We start from the raw sequence: 22,794 nt of genomic DNA on the forward strand, positions 1-22,794 counted from the left end.
TAACATGATTAATTTATGAAATTGGATCAAATCAACTTTAAATTGAAAAATTTTAATACACCTCAAGTTCTTTCTTCAATTAGGCTTTAATTTGATCAAATTTCATAAATGTATTATGTTAATAGTCAATTGAGATTTTTAGGAGTGTGTTGTGATGTTACTTAACATGCTACATTAACAAATTTTGACATTGTCAACAAAAATTAACATGACTAGTTTAAAATTTTTAAAACACAAATTTAATTGAAAAAATCTTTTGATGACTAATTTAAAAAACAAGTGATATTTTAAGGCTTAATTTAACTATTTACTCAATATTTTTATCAATACTAGTTAATTCTTTAGAGCTAACGTTTTAATTTTATATTATTAGAATTTAGAGTTTAAAATTTATGATTTAGAATTTAATATAAAAAATTTTGTTAGTTATGTATTATGATACATCGATACTGACACAAACATGGGACACGATATGATACGGGATACGCTGACACGCGAATTTTAAAATCTTAGATGACACAGAAACACGCATACATATAAATATAAAGTATTTTTTAGATAAATCGTAATGATATTTTGATATTTTATTGATATTAAAATATAAATTAAAATTTTTAATTATTTTTAATATCTCATTTTAATTATATAAAGTATTTAAAATATTTTTTGTTTTAATAAAAAATAATATATACTATATTTAAATTTATTTTAAGAATAAGATTTCACACACTAACACATGATGATATTTAAGTGTGTTTATACGTGTCCGGAAAAAAACTTTTTATTTTTTATTAAAACACGGTTGGACACAACAGATACACATGTTAAACAAATGTTAATAAATATCATATCCAAAATATATCTAACACATAAATACAACAATTAAACAAAATATCCATAGTTTATAGCTTACGTAACATTGTTCATATTAGCCAGAGATTGGTCTGGCTACGCGACGGATTTCCTAGTTCAACTCGATTTATAATTAATTAATTAATTAAATTTAGAATTAAAATTAAATTAGATATTTTCATGAGAATGTATTATACTGTGGCCTGCCGTTATTTATGAATCTTTACTCGTGAGGTCAACTAATATAAAATTCACCATGGGGTTTAACGATTCATATGCCGTAAAATATTCTAAAAAAAAAAACACATAGATAGATCAAGGAGTATACCATTAAGCATAGCAAATATATCTAAAAACCACTCCAATCATTTAGATATATTTATCCATCTATCTATCAAATTATTGATTTTCATCCTCCTCGGCCCTCACAACTAGAAAAAAAAAATGGCTCCAATTAAAGTAGGTGATTCAATTCCAGATGGCATTCTTAATTACCTGGACGATAAAAACAATGCACAAAGAGTATCCATTCCCTCACTTGCAGGTGTGATCTAAATTTGATGCTTCACCCCTTGTGCTCTCTAATTTGGGAAAGAAGTTTTTCTTCTTTGTATTAGGAGAAGAATGATTTGAAAATTTTTTTTTTATTATTATTAAAAATTACACAATCACTCATTTTAAATAATAACTCAATTACAAAATATCTTATTATAGTTAAAATATTAATTCTAAATTAAAGTAATTCAAGTTACTAATATAGTTAATAATCAAATTAAAATATTATATAATTAAAAATTGATATATTATAGAAAGTAAATTATAAATTAATTTAGAAAAAAAGTTAGATAAAATTTATCTTATCATAATTATATTTGATTTTTTAATTAATGACGACTATTCTAAATACCATACATGATATGCAATTTTCTTTATCTTTAATTTGTTCCTTTGTCAAGTCACCAAAAAATAATACGTAATATGCAACTTATTCAAAACTATGAATCATATCCTTTTTATTACTAAATACATTTTTTCATTGTTTGAAATTGATTTAATTTTATCTCTAATATTTGAATAATTAATACAATATGTCGAAATATTAATAGAATTAACTTTTTATTAATTATTTTTAACAACACTTTAATTATTCTTATTCTAAAAAATATCATTCATTATGCACTATTTTTTTTATACTAAACGGGGCCTAAGGTCCAAAGCAACAAAAAAAAAAAAACTAAACAACAATATTTTTAGAAAACTTCATCCCTTTTTCATCTGCACAAACCAACGGTACTATCATGGCTGGAGCTTCTTTAAACCACCTAATCCCCTTTTCTATAATTTGTCCATGCTTAGCCAAAGCGTCAGCACATTGGTTAGCCTCTCTGAAAACATGCCGAATCACCACCCTGTGCGGTCTAGTCATAAGCTCTTTTATGAAACGCACCAACGAAACTCCCACATGATTCTCCATCACGGCACTTGAAGAAGGTGAACGGCGCAACTAGAAGCAGACTCCACCACAAGGTAGAGGATGCTCATTTCCACAGCTAATTTCATACCCAAAAAGAACCCCCAAAATTCTACAATTGTGATTGTACACTTCCCGATGTTCATGCTAAATCCGGCGAGAAACTTACCTCTGAAGTCACGGATGATGCCGCCATTAGCTCCTCTGCTACCTGGTTGTAAGACAGAGCCATCAACATTTAGCTTGGCCCAGTCCTCTTCAGGTGGTTCCCACCCAATCTCCACAGTCCTGATAAGTCTGAGAATTTTGCTACTCTGTTCAGTAATGCTGAGAATGTAATTGTAGTTTGCTGCTAGAATTGTAACCATATGTTGAATTGGGGCTTGTTGACTATTCTGATTATTGAAAACAAGCTCATTTCTGCATCTCCAAGCTGTGTTGCAGGTAGTAATAAAGATGATGGTCCATGGTGTACCATTGTGGGGAGGAGTAAACTTTAAAAGATTACTCTCCAGCCATTCCTTGTGGGTTTGGTTGAAGAAGTCAGGCTTCAAGTTACTATTGACAATGCTATTCCAGACGGTGCGGATGAAAGGACAGTCACGCAACACATGGAGCAGAGTCTCATCATCATTTCGGCATCTTGGACAGCTTCCATCATTGGTAAGTCCTCTCTTTTTTCTCTTGAAATTTTTCATCAGAGCATCATGAGTAATCAACCAGCTAAAAGACTTGAGTCTTTGTGGGAGTTTTGCTTTCCAAATATGTTTATAGAGTCTGTTGTCTTCTCCCCTATCACTGTAGAAAGTTTCATATGCTGATTTGACAGAAAAATTACCGCTCGGATTAGCTAGCCAGCTGATGAAATCATCTCCAACATAGGGATTGGGTGCTTTAATAGTATGAATAATGTCTGTGACCTCCTCAGGTAGGACCATATTTAACGCTTCCCAGTCCCACTCGCCATCTTCTGTTACATAATCTGCTACTTTTTCATTTAGTTTGTTTTCATCTAACTCAACCAGAGACACTTTCGACGGCTCTGTAAAGCCTGGAACCCATTGTTCTTTCCAAAAAGAAGCCATACCTCTATTTCCCAGCCTCCAAATAAGGCCACTTTTAAATTTCTCTCAAACTTTAGCAATCCTGAGCCATGCATTAGAATCACTTGATCTGCGTTTAATATTAGGCATGATACCTTCGCCACAACCATACTTTGCCCGCATAACCTTGACTCAGAGTGCTTCTCTATTGTGGATGAGGCCCCAAGCAAGCTTCATTAGGAAAAGGGAATTTGATTCTTGTGCCTTTATGATGCATAACCCCCCTTTTCTTTCGGTTTACACACGCTGTCCCAGCTAAGAAGATGAATTTTCTTCTCCTCATCACTACTTCCCCATAAGAAATCTCTGTAAATTTTGTCTATCTTGTTGCACACTGCTACTGGAATCTTCATGGTTTGCATGCAATAGCTAGGAATAATTGATAGCACTGATTGCACAAGTGTGCACCTTCCAGCTAAGGAGAGAGTCTTTCTATTTCAGCTAGATAACTTGCTTTGCATCTTGTCAATAACAAATTAAAAGTGTTGTTGCTTGCATCTTTCAAGAATGAGAGGGACTCCTAAGTATTTTCCCAAGTTAGTTGTGAGGTTGATTCCTAGGTCCTGGCTCAGCATTTGTCTCATGGTATGATTAATATTGTTGGAGAAGTACACACAAGATTTTCTAAGGTTGATTTTCTGTCCCGAACACTCACAGAAATGGTTTAAAGCCTCCTTGATAATCTGAACTTGTTTCCTATCCATTTTTGCAAATAGAACTAGATCATTTGCAAAACAGAGATGAGAGATTTTAGGTCCCCCTCTTGATAAAGTTATAGGTTTCCATTTCTTATCATGAACTAACTTATTTATCAAATGGGATAAGCGTTTAATATACAAAACAAAGAGGTATGGGGAAAGAGGATCTCCCTGTCTGATTCCTCTATTTAGAATGAAGCTTTCTGATGGAGAGCCATTCCAAATAAGGTTCATGGATGTCGTTGATATACAAAGGCTAATAACACTTTGAATTGGATCTGGGATCCCTACGTCTTTGAGGGAGTCCATCACAAAGAGCCAATTCAGTCTGTCATAAGCCTTTTCAAGGTCTATTTTTATCGCCATCAAACCTTTTCCATGTTTTTTATTCCTCATGGTGTGAACTACCTCTTGTGCTACTAAGATATTATCTGCACTAACCCTGCCAGGCACAAAACTTGACTGCCTATTAGAAATAAGAGAAGGCATATATTTTTTCAATCTAGATGCAATGAGTTTAGTCACTATTTTATAGCAAACATTACAAAGACTAATAGGTCTAAAATGCCCAAAATTTTCCGGTGAGGGAATTTCAGGAATAATAGGTCTAAAAGAGAGTTTAGTCTTCTCTTTGTATTCCCCCTTTGCCAAGTAAAAGGGGTCCAGAGAATCCTAAATCCTTAAGCTCACAATTAAGTAAAACATCATTAAAAATACTAGTATCAAGAGAAAGGTTAAAAGAACCCCTGTATCATTCATCGAAAGAATAGAGTTGAAATCTCCTCCTAAACACCAAGGTCCATTAATATTCTTAGCTAAATACTTGATCTTTGTTCAAAACTCTCTTCTGTTTCCGACCCTAGGGCTGGCGTAAATAGCAGTAAAAAACCAAGGAGCATTATTTTGCCACTGTATTTCCATATGAACAAATTGTTTGTGAATGATGAGTGGCTTTATGTTCCATAAATTTGACCTCCATAGACACCAGATGCCACCTGAAAAACCTTTAGCATCACTAATACACCACGAGTCAAACCCCAATTTTTTTATAATAGCCTCAGCCTTAGTGCCCGAGACATGGGTTTCCAACAAGATACAAAAATTAGTTTTGTATCTAAACATAAGATCATTTAAGATAGATTTGAAGCCTTTCGAAGAGGCTCCTCTACAATTCCAAGATAAGATATTCATAGATATTAAAATTAAACAAAAATAAAAATCCACTCGGAGATAAGAAACTCCTTGGTGCAAAAGAGTCCCCTCTATGCTTCCATAGCCTTAGGCTCTGATAAGCGGATAATTTATACGCTTTTTGGCATTATTTTTAGGTAGTTTCTAGTATGTTTTAGTTACTTTTTAGTATATTTTTATTAGTTTTTATGCAAAAATCACATTTCTGGACTTCACTATGAGTTTGTGTATTTTTTTGTGATTTCAGGTATTTTCTGGCTGAAATTGAGGGACCTGAGCAAAAATCTGATTTAGAGGCTGAGAAAGGACTGCAGATGCTGTTGGATTCTGACCTCCCTGAGCAAAGAGGTAGCATTCTGGGTGTTAAACGCTAGAATGGATAGCATTCTGGGCGTTTAACGCCATGATGGCACAAGGGAGGTAATTTTGTTTCCAATTCGATTTTTTTCAATTTTTCATGTTTTAATTCATAACTTTTTACATCAAACATATTTTAAACTTTCATTTTTCATTTTTCATTTAATGTTTTTAAAAAATTTCAAACTAATTTTTCAAAAATCTTTTTCTTAATCTTATCTCATATTTTCAAAAATCCTTGTTAACAATTAATGTTTTGATTCAAAAAATTGCAAGTTGTTACTTTCTTATTAAGAAAGGATCAATCTTTAAATTTCAGAATCATATCTTTTAATTTCTTGTTAGTCAAGTCATCAATTTTAAAAATCAAATCTTTTTCAATCATATCTTTTCAATCATATCTTTTTAAAATCATATCTTTTTCAATCAAATCTTTTTTTAATTATATCTTTTTCAAATTTTGATTTCAAAATCAAATCTTTTCAATCATATCTTTTTAAAATCAACTCTTTTTCAATCATATCTCTTTTAATTTGATTTCAAAATATTTTTTTCCCTAACTTCTCATCTTTTCAAAATTATTTTCAAATCTTTTTCAACAAAATACTATTTCTTATCTTTTTCAAAACCACCTAACCACTTTTTCACTTGCAATTTTCGAAAATCACCAACCACTTTTTCAAAAATCTTTTTAATTAACTAAATATTTTAATTTTCGAAAACTCTCTCTCTCATCCCTTTCTATTTATTTGCTAAGACCTCTCTTCTACTTATAATTCGAACCCTCTCTCTCCCTTTGTATTCAAATTCTTCTTGTTCTTTTTCTACCTCATTCTTCTATTCTTCTTTTCTTCTGACACATTAAGGAATCTCTATACTGTGACATAGAGGATTCCACTACTTCCTTTTATTTTCTTCTTTTTCATATGAGCAGAAACAGGATAAAAATATTCTTGTTGAAGCCGATCCTGAACCTGAAAGGACTCTGAAGAAGAAGCTAAGAGAAGCTAAAGCACAACGCTCCGAAGAGGACCTTACAGAGAATTTCAAAAAAGAAGTAGACATGGCAACCGAACCCAACAACAATGCTAGAGATGCAAAAAAGATGCTTGGTGACTATGTTGTACCAACTTCCAACTTCTATGGAAGAAGCATCTCAATTCCTGCCATTGAAGCAAACAACTTTGAGCTTAAGCCTCAATTAGTTTCTCTAATGCAGCAGAACTGCAAGTTTTATGGACTTCCATCAGAAGATCCTCATCAGTTCTTAGCTGAATTCTTGCAGATCTGTGATACTGTTAAGACCAATGGGGTTGATCCTGAGGTCTACAGACTTATGTTTTTCCCCTTTGCTGTGAAAGACAGAGCTATGACATGGTTGGACTCACAACCTAAAGAAAGCCTGAACTCTTGAAAAAAGTTAGTCAATGCCTTCTTGACCAAATTCTTTCCACCTCAAAAGATGAGTAAGCTCAGAGTGGACGTCCAAACCTTCTGTCTGGTGAATCCCTCTACGAAGCTTAGGAAAGATACAAGCAATTAACCAAAATATGTCCTTCTGACATGTTTCCAGAACAGAGCATCATATGTATATTCTATGATGGTCTGTCTGAAATGTCCAAGATGTCATTGGACCATTCTGCTGGTGGATCTCTTCATCCGAAAACCCCTGCAGAAGCCCAGGAACTCATTGAGATGGTTGCAAATAATCAGTTCATGTACACTTTTAAAAGGAATCCTGTGAATAATGGGGTGACTCAGAAGAAAGGAGTTCTTGAGATTGATACTCTGAATGCCATATTGGCTCAGAACAAAATATTGACTCAGCAAGTCAATATGATTTCTCAGAATCTGACTAGATTGCAAGCCGCATCCGACAGTGCTAAAGAAGCCTCCTCTGAAGGAGAAGCTTATGACCCTGAGAATCCTATAATGGAAGAGGTGAATTACATGGGAGAATCCTATGGAAACACCTATAATCCTTCATGGAGGAATCATCCAAATTTCTCATGGAAGGATCAACAGAAGTGATGAGCGGATAATTTGTACGCTTTTTGGCATTGTTTTTAGTATGTTTTTAGTATGATCTAGTTAGTTTTTAGTATATTTTTATTAGTTTTTAGTTAAAATTCACTTTTCTGGACTTTACTATGAGTTTGTGTGTTTTTCTGTGATTTCAGGTATTTTCTGGCTGAAATTGAGGGACCTGAGCAAAAATCTGATTCAGAGACAGAAAAAGACTGCAGATGCTGTTGGATTCTGACCTCCCTGCACTCGAAGTGGATTTTCTGGAGCTAAAAAATCCCAATTGGCGCGCTCTCAACGGCGTTGGAAAGTAGACATCCTGGGCTTTCCAGCAATATATGATAGTCCATACTTTACCCAAGATTTGATGGCCCAAACCGGCGTTCAAAGTCACCCTCAGAATTCCCAGCGTTAAACGCCGGAACTGGCACAAGAATGGGAGTTAAACGCCCAAACTGGCATAAAAGCTGGCGTTTAACTCCAAGAAGAGTCTCTACACGAAAATGCTTCATTGCTCAGCCCAAGCACACACCAAGTGGGCCCAGAAGTGGATTTTTTATGTCATTTACTCATCTCTGTAAACCTTAGGCTACTAGTTTTCTATAAGTAGGACCTTTTACTATTGTATTTTCATCTTTGGATCATCTTTAGATCTTTGGATCCTTTGATCATCTTTTGATCATTTTAGATCTTTTGATCATGTTTTGGGGGCTGGCCTCACGGCCATGCCTAGACCTTGTTCTTATGTATTTTCAACGGTGGAGTTTCTACACACCATAGATTAAGTTGTGGAGCTCTGCTGTACCTCGAGTATTAATGCAATTACTAGTGTTCTTCTATTCAATTCCGCTTGTTCTTGTTCTAAGATATCACTTGTTCTTCAACTTGATGAATGTGATGATCCGTGACACTCATCATCATTCTCACCTATGAACGTGTGACTGACAACCACCTCCGTTCTACCTTAGATTGGGTGAATATCTCTTGGATTCCTGATACACGATGCATGGTTGATCGCCTGACAACCGAGTGCTCGCCTGACAACCGAGCCAGCCATTCCGTGAGATCAGAGTCTTCGTGGTATAGGCTAGAACTGATGGCAGCATTCAAGAGAATCCGGAAGGTCTAACCTTGTCTGTGGTATTCTGAGTAGGATTCAATGATTGAATGACTGTGACGTGCTTCAAACTCCTGAAGGCGGGGCGTTAGTGACAGACGCAAAAGAATCACTGGATTCTATTCCGGCCTGATCGAGAACCGACAGATGGATAGTCGTGCCGTGATAGGGTGCGTTGAACATTTCCACTGAGAGGATGGGAGGTAGCCACTGACAACGGTGAAACCCTTGCATAAGCTTGCCATGGAAAGGAGTAAGAAGGATTGGATGAAGACAGTAGGAAAGCAGAGAGACGGAAGGGACACAGCATCTTCATGCGCTTATCTGAAATTCCCACCAATGAATTACATAAGTATCTCTATCTTTATCTTTATGTTTCATTCGTATATCACACATATCCATTTGAGTTTGCCTGACTAAGATTTACAAGATGACTATAGCTTGCTTCATACTAACAATCTCCGCGGGATCGACCCTTACTCGCGTAAGGTTTATTACTTGGACGACCCAGTGCACTTGCTGGTTAGTTGTGCGAAGTTGTGTTTATGCCATGGTATTGAACACCAAGTTTTTAGGGTTCATTACCGGGGATTATGAGAGTTGTGAAAAGTATTGTTCACAATTTCGCGCACTAAAAAGCCTCAACAAGGCTTCAATAACAATAATGGTGGGAGAAACAGGTTTGGCAATAGCAAACCTTTTCTATCATCTTCTCAGCAACAAACAGAGAATTCTGAGCAGAGCCTCTCTGGCTTAGCAAATATAGTCTTTGATCTATCTAAGGCCACTCTTAGAATGAAACAAGATCCTCCATCAGAAATTTAGAGGCACAAGTGGGTCAGCTGAGTAAAAGAGTTACTGAAAATCCTCCTAGTACTCTCCCAAGCAATACAGAAGAGAATCCCAAAAGAGAGTGCAAGGCCATAACTATAACCAACATGGCCAAACCTGGAGAGAGTGAAAAGGCAGTGATTCTTAGTGAGAAAGATCTCAAGGGACGTCCACTGACCAATAAGAAGTTTCCTGTTGAGGAACCAAAGGAATCCGAGGCTCCTACAGAGACCATAGATATTCCACTGAACTTACTATTGTCATTCATGAGCTCTGATGAATATTCTTCCTCTGAAGAGGACGAAGATACTGTTGAAGAACACGTTGCTCAGTATCTAGCAGTAATCATGAAGCTGAATGCCAAGTTATTTGGTAATGAGACTTGGGAGGATGAACCTCCATTGCTCATCAATGAACTGAATACATGGATTCAGCAAACATTGCCTCAAAGGAAACCGTATCCCGGAAAGTTCTTAATACCTTGCACCATAGGCACCATGACTTTTGAAAAGGCTCTGTGTGACCTGAGGTCAGGTATCAACCTCATGCCACTCTCTGTAATGGAGAAACTAGGGATCTTTGAGGTACAAGCTGTAAGAATCTCACTAGAGATGGCAGACAAATCAATGAAAAGGGCTTATGGACTTGTAGAGGATGTCTTAGTGAAGGTTGAAGGCATTTACATCCCTGATGACTTCATAATCCTAGACACTGGTAGGGATGAGGATAAATCCATCATCCTTGGAAGACCCTTCCTAGCCACAGCAAGGGCTGTGATTGATGTGGACAGAAGAAAGTTAGTCCTGTAACTGAATGAGGACTACCTTGTGTTCAAGACTCAAGGATCTTCCTCTGTAACCATGGAGAGGAAGCATGAAAAGCTTCTCTCAATACAGAGTCAAGCAGAGCCCACACACTCAAACTCTAAGTTTGGTGTTGGGAGGTCACAATCATGCTCTGAGCATCTGTAAAGCTCTATAAGAGCTTCCTGTCAAGTTATTGACATTAAAGAAGCGCTTATTGGGAGGCAACCCAATTTTATTTATCTATGTTCATTTAAGTTTTCTATAGAGTGATGATCATGTGAAGTCATAAAAACAACTGCAAAATTAAAGCAGAATGAAAAACAGCATCAAAAATAGCATACCCTGGATGACAAGCTTACTGGCGTTTAAATGCCAGTAAGGATAGCAGAATGGCCATTTAATGCCCAGTCTGGCATCATTCTGGGCGTTAAATGCCAGAATTGGCAGCCAAACTGGCGTTTAATGCCAGAAAGGGCTGTCTGGTGTCTGGCTGGCATTAAACGCCAGAAAGGGGCACTAGCCTGGCGTTTAACACCAGGAAAGGGAGTAGAATTGGCGTTTAACGCCAGATTTGGCACACAGTGGGCGTTTAAACCCCAGAAAGGTGCAGGGATGAGAATTCCTTGACACCTCAGGATCTGTGGACCCCACAGAATTCCCACCTACCCCACCTCACTCTCCCTCTTCTTCACATCTTTCCATAACATTATTCCCCAACACCCACCTACCTCACCATTCAAATTCAAACCATTTTCCTCCCAAACCCACCCATTCTCCACACAGTTACCCTCTCTCCCTTACCCTATAAATAACCCTCCTTACCACCTTCCATTTCACACATCTCCAACACTTAACCCCCTTGGCCGAATTACCACACAGTTCTATCTCCTCTATTTCTTCTTCTTCTCTTCTTTTCTTTCTTCTTTTGTTCGAGGACGAGCAAATCTTTTAAGTTTGGTGTGGAAAAAAGTGTTGCTTTTTATTTTTCCATAACCATTAATGACACCTAAGGCCGGAGAAACCTCTAGGAAGAGAAAAGGAAAGGCAGTTGCTTCCAACTCCGAGTCATGGGAGATGGAGAGATTCATCTCAAAAGCCCATCACTAGAAAGAGGATGAGGCAAATAAGAGAGCCCACTCATGAACCTCAACAAGAGCATGAGGAAGTCCCTCATCAAGAAATCCCTAATATGCCTCAAGGGATGCATTTTCCTCCACACAACTAATGGGAGCAACTCAACACCTCTTTAGGAGATTTGAGCTCCAACATGGAGCAACTACGGATGGAGCACCAAGAGCACTCCATTATCATCCATGAAATTAGAGAGGACCAAAGAGCCATGAGGGAAGAGCAACAAAGGCAAGGAAGAGATATTGAGGAGCTCAAGCACTCCATAGGATCTTCAAGAGGAAGAACTAGCCGCCATCAGTAAGGTGGACCCGTTCTTTAATTTCCTTGTTCTTATTTTCCTGTTTTTCGGTTTTTTTGTGCTTTATGTTTTGTCTATATTTGTGTCTTTATTACATGATCATTAGTGTCTAGTGTCTATGCCTTGAAGTTATGAATATCCCATGAATCCTTCACCTTTCTTAAATGAAAAATGTTTCTAATTGCAAAAGAACAAGAAGTACATGAATTTTGAATTCTATGTTGAAATTAATTTAATTATTTTGATGTGGTGGCAATACTTTTTGTTTTCTAAATGAATGCTTGAACAGTGCATATTTTTTATAGTGAAGTTTATGAATGTTAAAATTGTTGGCTCTTGAAAGAATAATGAAAAAAGTGAAATGTTATTGATGATCTGAAAAATCATAAAATTGATTCTTGAAGTAAGAAAAAGCAGTGAAAAATGCAAAGCTTGCGGAAAAAAAAATAGGCAAAAAAAAGAAGAAGAAGAAAGAAAAAGAAAAAGTAAGCAGAAAAAGCCAAAAGCTCTTTAAACTAAAAGGCAAGAGCAAAAAGCCAGTAACCCTTTAAACTAAAAGGCAAGGATAAAAAGGATCCAAGGCTTTGAGCATTAATGGATAGGAGGGCCCAAAGGAATAAAATCCTGGCCTAAGCGGCTAAATCAAGCTGTCCCTAACCATGTGCTTGTGTCATGAAGGTCCAAGTGAAAAGCTTGAGACTGAGTGGTTAAAGTTGTGATCCAAAGCAAAAAGAGTGTGCTTAAGAACTCTGGACACCTCTAACTGGGGACTCTAGCAAAGCTGAGTCACAATCTGAAAAGGTTCACCCAGTTTTGTGTCTATGGCATTTATGTATCCGGTGGTAATACTGGAAAACAAGATGCTTAGGGTCACGGTCAAGACTCATAAAGTAGCTGTGTTCAAGAATCAACATACTAAACTAGGAGAATCAATAACACTATCTAAATTCTGAGTTCCTATGGATGCCAATCATTCTGAACATCAAAGGATAAAGTGAGATGCCAAAACTGTTCAGAAGCAAAAAGCTACTAGCCCCGCTCATCTAATTAGAACTAAGCTTCATTGATATTTTGAGATTTATTATATATTCTTGATGAGCGGATAATTCATTCACTTTTTGACATTGTTTTTAGATAGTTTTTAGTAGGATCTAGCTACTTTTAGGGATGTTTTTATTAGTTTTTATACAAAATTTACATTTCTGAACTTTACTATGAGTTTTATATTTTTCTGTGATTTCAGGTATTTTCTGGCTGAAATTGAGGGACCTGAGCAAAAATCTGATAGGAGGCTGAAAAAGGACTGCAGATGCTGTTAGATTCTGACCTCCCTACACTCGAAATGGAGTTTCTGGAGCTACAAAACTCCAAATGGCGCGCTCTCAATTGCGTTGTAAAGTAGACATCCAGGGCTTTCCATCAATATATAATAGTTCATACTTTATTTGAGTTTAGATGATGCAAACTGGCGTTCCATGCTGCATTCTGGAGTAAAACGGCAGAAACACGTCACAAACCAGAGTTAAACGCCAAAAATACGTTACAACTTAGCGTTTAACCCCAAGAGAAGTCTCTGCACGTGTAAAGCTCAAGCTCATCCCAAGCACACACCAAAGTGGGCCCCGAAAGTGGATTTCTACAGTTAGACTTATTTCTGTAAACCCTAGTAGCTAGTTTAGTATAAATAGAACTTTTTACTATTGTATTCGGAGTCTTTGACCGGGTCTGAATTCCCTATTTTCATATTCACATGCTATTTGGGGAGGCTGGCCATTCAGCCATGCCTAGACCTTGTTCTTATGTATTTTTAATGGTGGAGTTTCTACACACCATAGATTAAGGTGTGGAGCTCTGCTGTTCCTCGAGTATTAATGCAAAGTACTATTGTTCTTCTATTCAATTCATGCTTATTCTTATTCTAAGATATTCATTCACACTTCAACCTAATGAATATGATGATCCGTGACACTCATCACTATTCTCACTTATGAACGCGTGCCTGACAAACACTTCCGTTCTACCTGCGAAAGCTAGAGTTTGTATCTCTTGGATTCCTGACCCACGACGCATGGTTGCCTTGCCTGACAACCGAGCCTCCCATTCTATGAGATCAGAGTCTTCGTGGTATAAGCTAGAATTATTGGTGGCCATTCCTAAGATCCGGAAAGTCTAAACCTTGTCTGTGGTATTCCGAGTAGGATCTGAGATGGGATGACTGTGACGAGCTTCAAACTCGTGAGTGTTGGGCGTAGTGACAAACGCAAAAGAATCACTGGATTCCGACATGATCGAGAACCGACAGATGATTAGCCGTGCTGCGACAGAGCATTTGGACCATTTTCACTGAGAGGACGAGAGGTAGCCGTTGACAACGGTGAAATCCAACATATAGCTTGCCATGGAAAGGAGTAAGAATGACTGGATGAAAGCAGTAGGAAAGCATAGATTCAGAAGGAACACAGTATCTTCATGCGCTTATATGAAATTCCCACCAATGAATTACATAAGTATCTCTATCTTTATTTTATGTTTATTTATCTTTTAATTATCAAAACTCCATAACCATTTGAATCCGCCTGACTGAGATTTACAAGATGACCATAGCTTGCTTCAAGCCGACAATCTCCGTGGGATCAACCCTTACTTGACGTAAGGTTTATTACTTGGACGACTCAGTGCACTTGCTGGTTAGTTGTGCGAAGTTGTGAAAAAGAGTGATATTACAATTGTGCATACCAAGTTGTTGGCACCATTGAGATCACAATTTTGTGCACCAAGTTTATGGCACCGTTGCCGGGGATTGTTTTAGTTTGGACAACTGACGGTTCATCTTGTTGCTCAGATTAGGTAATTTTCTTCTTATTTTGTTTTCAAAAAGTTTTCAAAATTTTTTCTTCTTTTTCATTTTTCCACAATTAATTTTCGAAAAATCCAAAAAAAAATTTTAAATCATAAAATCAGAAATATTTTTGTGTTTCTTGTTTGAGTCTTGAGTCAAATTTTAAGGTTGGTATCAATTGCATATTTTTAATTTTCTAAAAAAATTTTCGAAAACTCATGCATGGTGTTCTTCATGATCTTCAAGTTGTTCTTGGTAAGTCTTCTTGTTTGATCTTCATATTTTCTTGTTTTGTGTCTTTTGGTAAGTCTTCTTATTAAGAAAGGTTCAATCCTTAAATTCTAGAATCATATCTTTTAGTTTCTTGTTAGTCAAGTAATCAATTTCAATTTTAAAAATCAAATCTTTTTAATCTCCTTTTCAAATATTTTTCAAAATATCTTTTTCAATCATATCTTTTCAAAATATCTTTTTCAAATCATATCTTTTTCAAAATTGATTTCAAAAATCTTTTCTAACTTCTTATCTTTTCAAAATTGAACTTCAAATCTTTTTTAACTAACTAATTGACTTTTGTTTGTTTCACTATTTCTTATCTTTTTCAAAACTACCTAACTACTTTTCTCTTTCTAATTTTCGAAAATCAACCTCCCTCTTTTTCAAAAATTTTTTAATTAATTAATTGTTTCAAATTTTAAGTTTAATTTTATTTCTTCTCTTAATTTTCGAAAATCACTAACCATTTTTCAAAAACAATTTTTGAAAACTCCTCTCTCATTTCCTTCTATTTATTTATTTATTTATTTACTAACACTTCTCTTCTACTCATAATTTGAACCCTCTTCTCTTCTATCTATGTGTTCGAATTTTTCTCTTCTCCTTCTTCTATTCTTTTCTTCTTCTACTCACATAAAGGAATCTCTATACTGTGACATAGAGGATTCCTCTTCCTTTTCTGTTCTCTTCTTTTTCATATGAGTAGGAGCAAGGACAAGGACATTCTTGTTGAAGCAGATCCTAAAACTGAAAGAACTCTGAAGAAGAAGCTAAGAGAAGCTAAAGCACAACAATCCAGAGAAAACCTTACAGAGAATCTCGAAAAAGAAAGAGACATGGCCGAACCCAATAACAATGGTGGAGGTGCAAGGAGGATGCTTGGTGATTATACTACACCTACTTCCAATTTTTGTGGAAGAAGCGTCTCAATCCCTACCATTGGAGCAAACAATTTTGAGCTGAAGCCTCAACTAGTTGCTCTAATGCAACAGAACTGCAAGTTTCATGGACTTCCATTAGAAGATCCCTATCAATTTTTAACTGAGTTCTTGCAGATCTGTGATACTGTTAAGACTAATGGAGTAGATCCTGAAGTCTACAGGCTCATGCTTTTCCCTTTTGCTGTAAGAGACAGAGCTAGAACATAGTTGGACTCACAACCTAAAGATAGCCTGGACTCTTTGGATAAGCTGGTCACGGCCTTCTTGGCCAAGTTCTTTCCTCCTCAAAAGCTGAGCAAGCTTAGAGTGGATGTTCAAACCTTCAAGCAAAAAGATGGTGAATTCCTTTATGAAGCTTGGGAAAGATACAAGTAGTTGACCAAAAAGTGTCCTTCTGACATGCTCTCAGAGTGAACCATTTTGGATATATTCTATGATGGTCTATCTGAGTTTTCTAAGATGTCAATAGACCATTCTGCAGGTGGATCTATTCACCTAAAAAAAATGCCTGCAGAAGCTCAAGAACTCATTGACATGGTTGCAAATAACCAATTCATGTATACCTCTCAGAGGAATCCTGTGAGTAATGGGACGTCTCAGAAGAAGGGAGTTCTTGAAATTGATGTTCTGAATGCCATATTGGCTCAGAACAAAATGTTGACTCAGTAAGTCAACATGATTTCTCAAAGTCTAAATGGATTGCAAAATGCATCCAACAGTACTAAAGAAGCATCTTCTGAAGAAGAAGCTTATGATCCTGAGAACCCTGCAATGGTAGAGGTGAATTACATGGGTGAAGCCTATGGAAACACCTATAATCCCTTATGGAGAAATCATCCAGATTTCTTATGGAAGGATCAACAAAAGCCACAACAAGGCTTTAATAATGGTGGAAGAAACAGGTTTAGCAATAGCAAGCCTTTTCCATCATCTTCTCAGCAACAGATAGAGAATTCTGAGCAGAGCCCCTCTATTTTAGCAAACATAGTCTCTGATCTACCTAAGGTCACTTTAAGTTTCATGAATGAAACAAGGTCCTTCATTAGAAACTTGGAGGCACAAGTGGGTCAGCTGAGTAAGAAAATCACTGAAACTCCTCCTAGTACTCTCCCAAGCAATATAGAAGAGAATCCAAAAAGATGGTGCAAGGCCATTGATATAATCAAAATGACCGAATCCAAAGAGGAAGGGAAGGACGTGAATTCCAATAAGGAAGACCTCATGGGACGTCCTCCAGACAGAAAGGAGTTCCCTATTGAGGACCTAAAGGAATCTGAGGCATATATAGAGACCATAGAGATTCCATTAAACTTTCTTCTGCTATTCATGAGCTTTGGAACTATTCTTCCTCTGAAGAGGATGAAGATGTAACTGAAGAGCAAGTTGCTCAATATCTAGGAGCTATCATGAAGCTGAATGCCAAGTTGTTTGGTAATGAGACTTGGAAAGGTGAACCTCCCTTGCTCATTAGTGAACTAAATACATGGGTTTAGCAAACTTTACCTCAAAAGAAACAAGATCCTGGTAAATTCTCAATACACTGTACCATAGGCACCATGACCTTTGAGAAGACTCTATGTGACCCGGGATCAGGTATAAATCTTATGCCACTTTCTGTAATAGAGAAACTGGGAATCTTTGAGATACAAGCTGTAAGAATCTCATTAGAGATGGCAGACAAGTCAATAAAACAAGCTTATGGATTGGTAGAGGACGTGTTAGTGAAGGTTAAAGGCCTTTACATCCCTGTTGATTTTATAATCTTAGACACTGGGAAGGATGAGGATGAATGCATCATCCTTGGAAGACTCTTCCTAGCCACAGCAGGAGCTGTGATTGATGTTGACAGAGGAGAGCTAGTCCTTCAATTGAATAGGGACTACCTTGTGTTTAAGGCTCAAGGTTATCCTTCTGTCAACATGGAGAGGAAGTATGAAAACCTTCTCTCAATACAGAGTCAAACAAAGCCCCCACAATCAAACTCTAAGTTTGGTGTTGGAGGCCACAACCAAACTCTAAGTTTGGTGTTGGGAGGTCCCAACAATGCTCTGAACATCTCTGAAGCTCCATGAGAGCTCACTGTCAAGCTATTGACATTAAAAAAGTGCTTATTGGGAGGCAACCCAATTTTTATTTATCTATATTTCTATTGTTATTTTATGTTTTATTAGATATATGATCATGTGGAGTCACAAAATAATTGCAAAAATTAAAAACAGCATCAAAAACAGCAGAAGAAAAAGCACACCCTGGAGGAAGAGCTGTCTGGCATTTAAACGCCAGAAACAAGCATCAGGCTAGCGTTAAACGCTAGAAACAGGCTACATTTGGGCGTTTAACGCCAGAAACAAGCTGCAGTCTGGCGTTAAACGCTAGGAATGCATACAGAGGGCATTTTACACGCCTAAAAGGTGCAGGGATGATAAATCCTTGACACCTCAAGATCTGTAGACTCCACAGAATCACCTCAGGATCTGTGGACCCACAGGATCCCCACCTACCCCCACTTTTCTCTTCTTCACACAATCCAATAACATTATACCCTTTACCAATCACCTTAATCTCTCTTCCCCATTACCCCTTTACCAATCACATCCATCCACTCTTCCCTATAAACCCCACCTACCTTCAAATTCAAAATCTCTTTCCCACCCAAACCCACCTTAAATGACCGAAACCAAACCCTTCTCCCTCCACTATATAAACCCCTCCATCCTTCTTCATTTTAACACAACACCACCCTCTCTTCTCCTCCTTAGCCGAAACCCATACCTCTCTCCCTCTCCTCCATATCTTCTTCTTCTTCTTCTTCTATTCTTTCTTTTTTTGCTCGAGGGCGAGCAACATTCTAAGTTTGGAAAGGGAAGAGCGAGCAATATCCTAAGGCCAAAGAAACCTCAAGAAAGAGGAAAGGGAACGCAATTGCTTCCACCTCTGAGTCATGGGAGATGGAGAGATTCATCTCAAAAGCCCATCAAGACCACTTCTATGAAGTTGTGGCCAAGAAAAAGGTGATCCCTGAGGTCCCTTTTAAGCTCAAAAGGGGTGAATATCTGGAGATCCGAAAAGAGATTAGAAGAAGATGATGGGAAGTTCTCTCTAATCCTATTCAACAAGTCAGAATCTTGATGGTTCAAGAGTTCTATGCAAACGCATGGATCACTAGGAACCATGATCAAAGCATGAACTCAAACCCAAAGAATTGGCTTACAATGGTTCGGGGGAAATGCTTAGATTTCAGTCCGAAGAACGTAAGGTTGGCGTTCAACTTGCCTAGGATGAAAGAAGACGCACGCCCCTACACTAGAAGGGTCAACTTTGATCAAAGGTTGGACCAAGTCCTCATGGACATATGTGTGGAAGGAGCTCAATGGAAAAGAGACTCAAAAGGCAAGCTGGTTCAATTGAGAAGACTGGACCTTAAGCCTGTGGCTAGAGGATGGTTGGAGTTCATCCAACACTCCATCATCCCCACTAGCAACTGATCCGAAGTAACTGTGGATCGGGCCATCATGATCCATAGCATCATGATTGGAGAGGAGGTAGAAGTTCATGAAGTCATCCCTCTAGAACTCTACAAAGTAGCCGAAAAGCCCTCCACCTTGGCAAGGCTAGCTTTTCCTAATCTCATTTGCCATCTATGCAACTTAGCTGGAGTTGTCATAGAAGGAGACATCCTCATTGAAGAGGACAAGCCCATCACTAAGAAGAGGATGGAGCAAACAAGAGAGCCCATTCATGGATCTCAAGAGACGCATGAGGAAGCTTATCATCAAGAAATCCCTAAGATGCCTCAAGGGATGCATTTTCCTCTAAACAATTATTGGGAACAACTCAACACTTCTCTAGAAGGATTGAGTCATAACATGAACCAATTAAGGGTGGAACACCAAGAACACTCTATCATTCTCAATGAGATTAGAGAAGATCAAAAAGTTATGAGGGAGGAGCAACAAAGGCAAGGAAGAGACATAGAAGAGCTCAAGGACACCATTGGTCCTTCAAGAAGAAGGCGCCACCATCACTAAGGTGGACTCATTCCTTAACTTCCTTATTCTTATCTCTCTGTTTTTCGATTTTATGCTATATGTTTGTCTATGTTTTGAGTCTTTACTACATGATCATTAGTATTTAGTAACTATGTCTTAAGGCTATGAATAATTCCATGAATCATTCACCTTTCTTAAATAAAAAATGTTTTTAATACAAAAGAACAAGAAGTACATGAGTTTCGAATTCATCCTTGAAATTGGTTTAATTATATTGATGTGGTGACAATACTTTTTGTTTTCTGAATGAATGCTTGAACAGTGCATATTTTTTATCTTGTTGTTTATGAATGTTAAAATTGTTGGCTCTTGAAAGAATGATGAAAAAGAGAAATGTTATTGATGATCTGAAAAATCATAAACTTGATTCATGAAGCAAGAAAAAGCAGTGAAAAAGAAGAAGCTTGCAAAAAAAAATTTAAAGAAAGAAAAAGAAAAAGCAAGCAGAAAAAGCCAATAGCCCTTAAAACCAAAAGGCAAGGGTAAAAAGGATCCAAGGCTTTGAGCATCAATGGATAGAAGGGCCCAAGGAAATAAAATCCAGGCCTAAGCGGCTAAATCAAGTTGTCCCTAACCATGTGTTTGTAGCATGCAGGTCCAAGTGAAAAGCTTGAGACTGAGTGGTTAAAGTCGTGATCCAAAGCAAAAAGAGTGTGCTTAAGAGCTCTGGACACCTCTAACTGGGGACTTTAGCAAAGCTGAATCACAATCTGAAAAGATTCACCCAGTCATGTGTCTGTGGCATTTATGTATCCGGTGGTAATACTGGAAAACAAAGTGCTTAGAGCCACGACCAAGACTCATAAAAGTAGCTGTGTTCAAGAATCAACATACTTAACTAGGAGAATCAATAACACTATCTGAACTCTGAGTTCCTATGGATGCTAATCATTCTAAACTTCAAAGGAAAAAGTGAGATGCCAAAACTGTTCAGAAGCAAAAAGCTACTAGTCCCGCTCATCTAATTGGTACTAAGTTTCATTGATATTTTGGGATTTATAGTATATTCTCTTCTTTTTATCCTATTTGATTTTCATTTTCTTGGGGACAAGCAACAATTTAAGTTTGGTGTTGTGATGAGCGGATAATTTATACGCTTTTTGGCATTGTTTTTAGGTAGTTTTTAGTAGGATCTAGCTACTTTTAGGGATGTTTTCATTAGTTTTTATGAAAAATTCACATTTCTGGACTTTACTATGAGTTTGTGTATTTTTCTGTGATTTCAGGTATTTTCTGGCTAAAATTGAGGGACCTGAGCAAAAATCTGATAGGAGGCTGAAAAAGAACTGCATATGCTGTTGGATTCTGACCTCCCTGCACTCGAAATGAATTTTCTGGAGTTACAAAACTCCAAATGGTGCGTTCTTAATTGCGTTGTAAAGTAGACATTCAGGGCTTTCCATCAATATATAATAGTCTATACTTTATTCGAGTTTAGATGACGCAAACTGGCGTTCGACGCCAGTTCCACGCTGCATTCTAGAGTAAAACGCCAGAAACACATCACAAACCAGAGTTAAACGCCAAAAATACGTTACAACTTGACATTTAACCCCAAGAGAAGCCTCTACACATGTAAAGCTCAACCTCAGCCCAAGCACACACCAAAGTGGGCCCCGGAAGTGGATTTCTGCACTTAGACTTATTTCTGTAAACCCTAGTAGCTAGTTTAGTATAAATAGATCTTTTTACTATTGTATTCGGAGTCTTTGACCGGGTCTGAATTCCCTATTTTCATATTCACATGCTATTTAAGGAGGCTGGCCATTCGGCCATGCCTAGACCTTGTTCTTTTGTATTTTCAATGGTGGAGTTTATACACACCATAGATAAAGGTGTGGAGCTCTGTTGTTCCTCGAGTATTAATGCAAAGTACTATTGTTCTTCTATTCAATTCATGCTTATTCTTATTCTAAGATATTTATTCATACTTCAACCTAATGAATATAATGATCCGTGACACTCATCACTATTCTCACTTATGAACGCGTGCCTGACAAACACTTCCGTTCTACCTGCAAAAGCTAGAGTGTGTATCTCTTGGATTCCTGACCCACGACGCATGGTTGCCTCGCCTGACAACCGAGCCTTCCATTTTGTGAGATCAGAGTCTTCGTGGTATAAGCTATAATTATTGGCGGCCATTCCTAAGATCCGGAAAGTCTAAACCTTGTTTGTGGTATTTTGAGTAGGATCTGAGATGGGATGACTGTGACGAGCTTCAAAATCGCGAGTGTTGGGCGTAGTGACAGACGCAAAAGAATCACTGGATTCTATTCCGACATGATCGAGAACCGACAGATGATTACCCGTGCTGTGACAGAGCATTTGGACCATTTTCACTGAGAGGACGGGAGGTAACCATTGACAACGGTGAAACCTAACATACAGCTTGCCATGGAAAGGAGTAAGAATGACTGTATGAAAGTAGTAGGAAAGCAGAGATTCAGAAGGAACATAGTATCTTCATGCGCTTATCTGAAATTCCCACCAATGAATTACATAAGTATCTCTATCTTTATTTTATGTTTATTTATGTTTTAATTATCAAAACTCCATAACCATTTGAATCCGCCTGACTGAGATTTACAAGATGACCATAGCTTGCTTCAAGTTGACAATCTCCATGGGATCGACCCTTACTCACGTAAGGTTTATTACTTGGACGACCCAGTGCACTTGCTGGTTAGTTGTGCGAAGTTGTGAAAAAGAGTGATATTACAATTGTGCGTACCAAGTTGTTGGCGCCATTGAGATCACAATTTCGTGTACCAATTCTTTTCTTTTTATCTTATTTTGTTTCAGTTGC

The 22,794-nt window shown here is 37.3% G+C and overlaps 1 non-coding gene across 1 annotated transcript; it reads right to left on the reverse strand.

The window, feature by feature from the left end:
• Positions 1-16,233: 16,233 nt before the first annotated feature.
• Positions 16,234-16,337, reverse strand: LOC112804920 (small nucleolar RNA R71). The gene has a single exon (XR_003203536.1). It is a non-coding gene; the product is annotated as a small nucleolar RNA R71 (small nucleolar RNA).
• Positions 16,338-22,794: the final 6,457 nt, after the last annotated feature.

Source organism: Arachis hypogaea, chromosome 5 (genome assembly GCF_003086295.3).
Source record: "Arachis hypogaea cultivar Tifrunner chromosome 5, arahy.Tifrunner.gnm2.J5K5, whole genome shotgun sequence".
Taxonomy (NCBI): domain Eukaryota; kingdom Viridiplantae; phylum Streptophyta; class Magnoliopsida; order Fabales; family Fabaceae; genus Arachis; species Arachis hypogaea.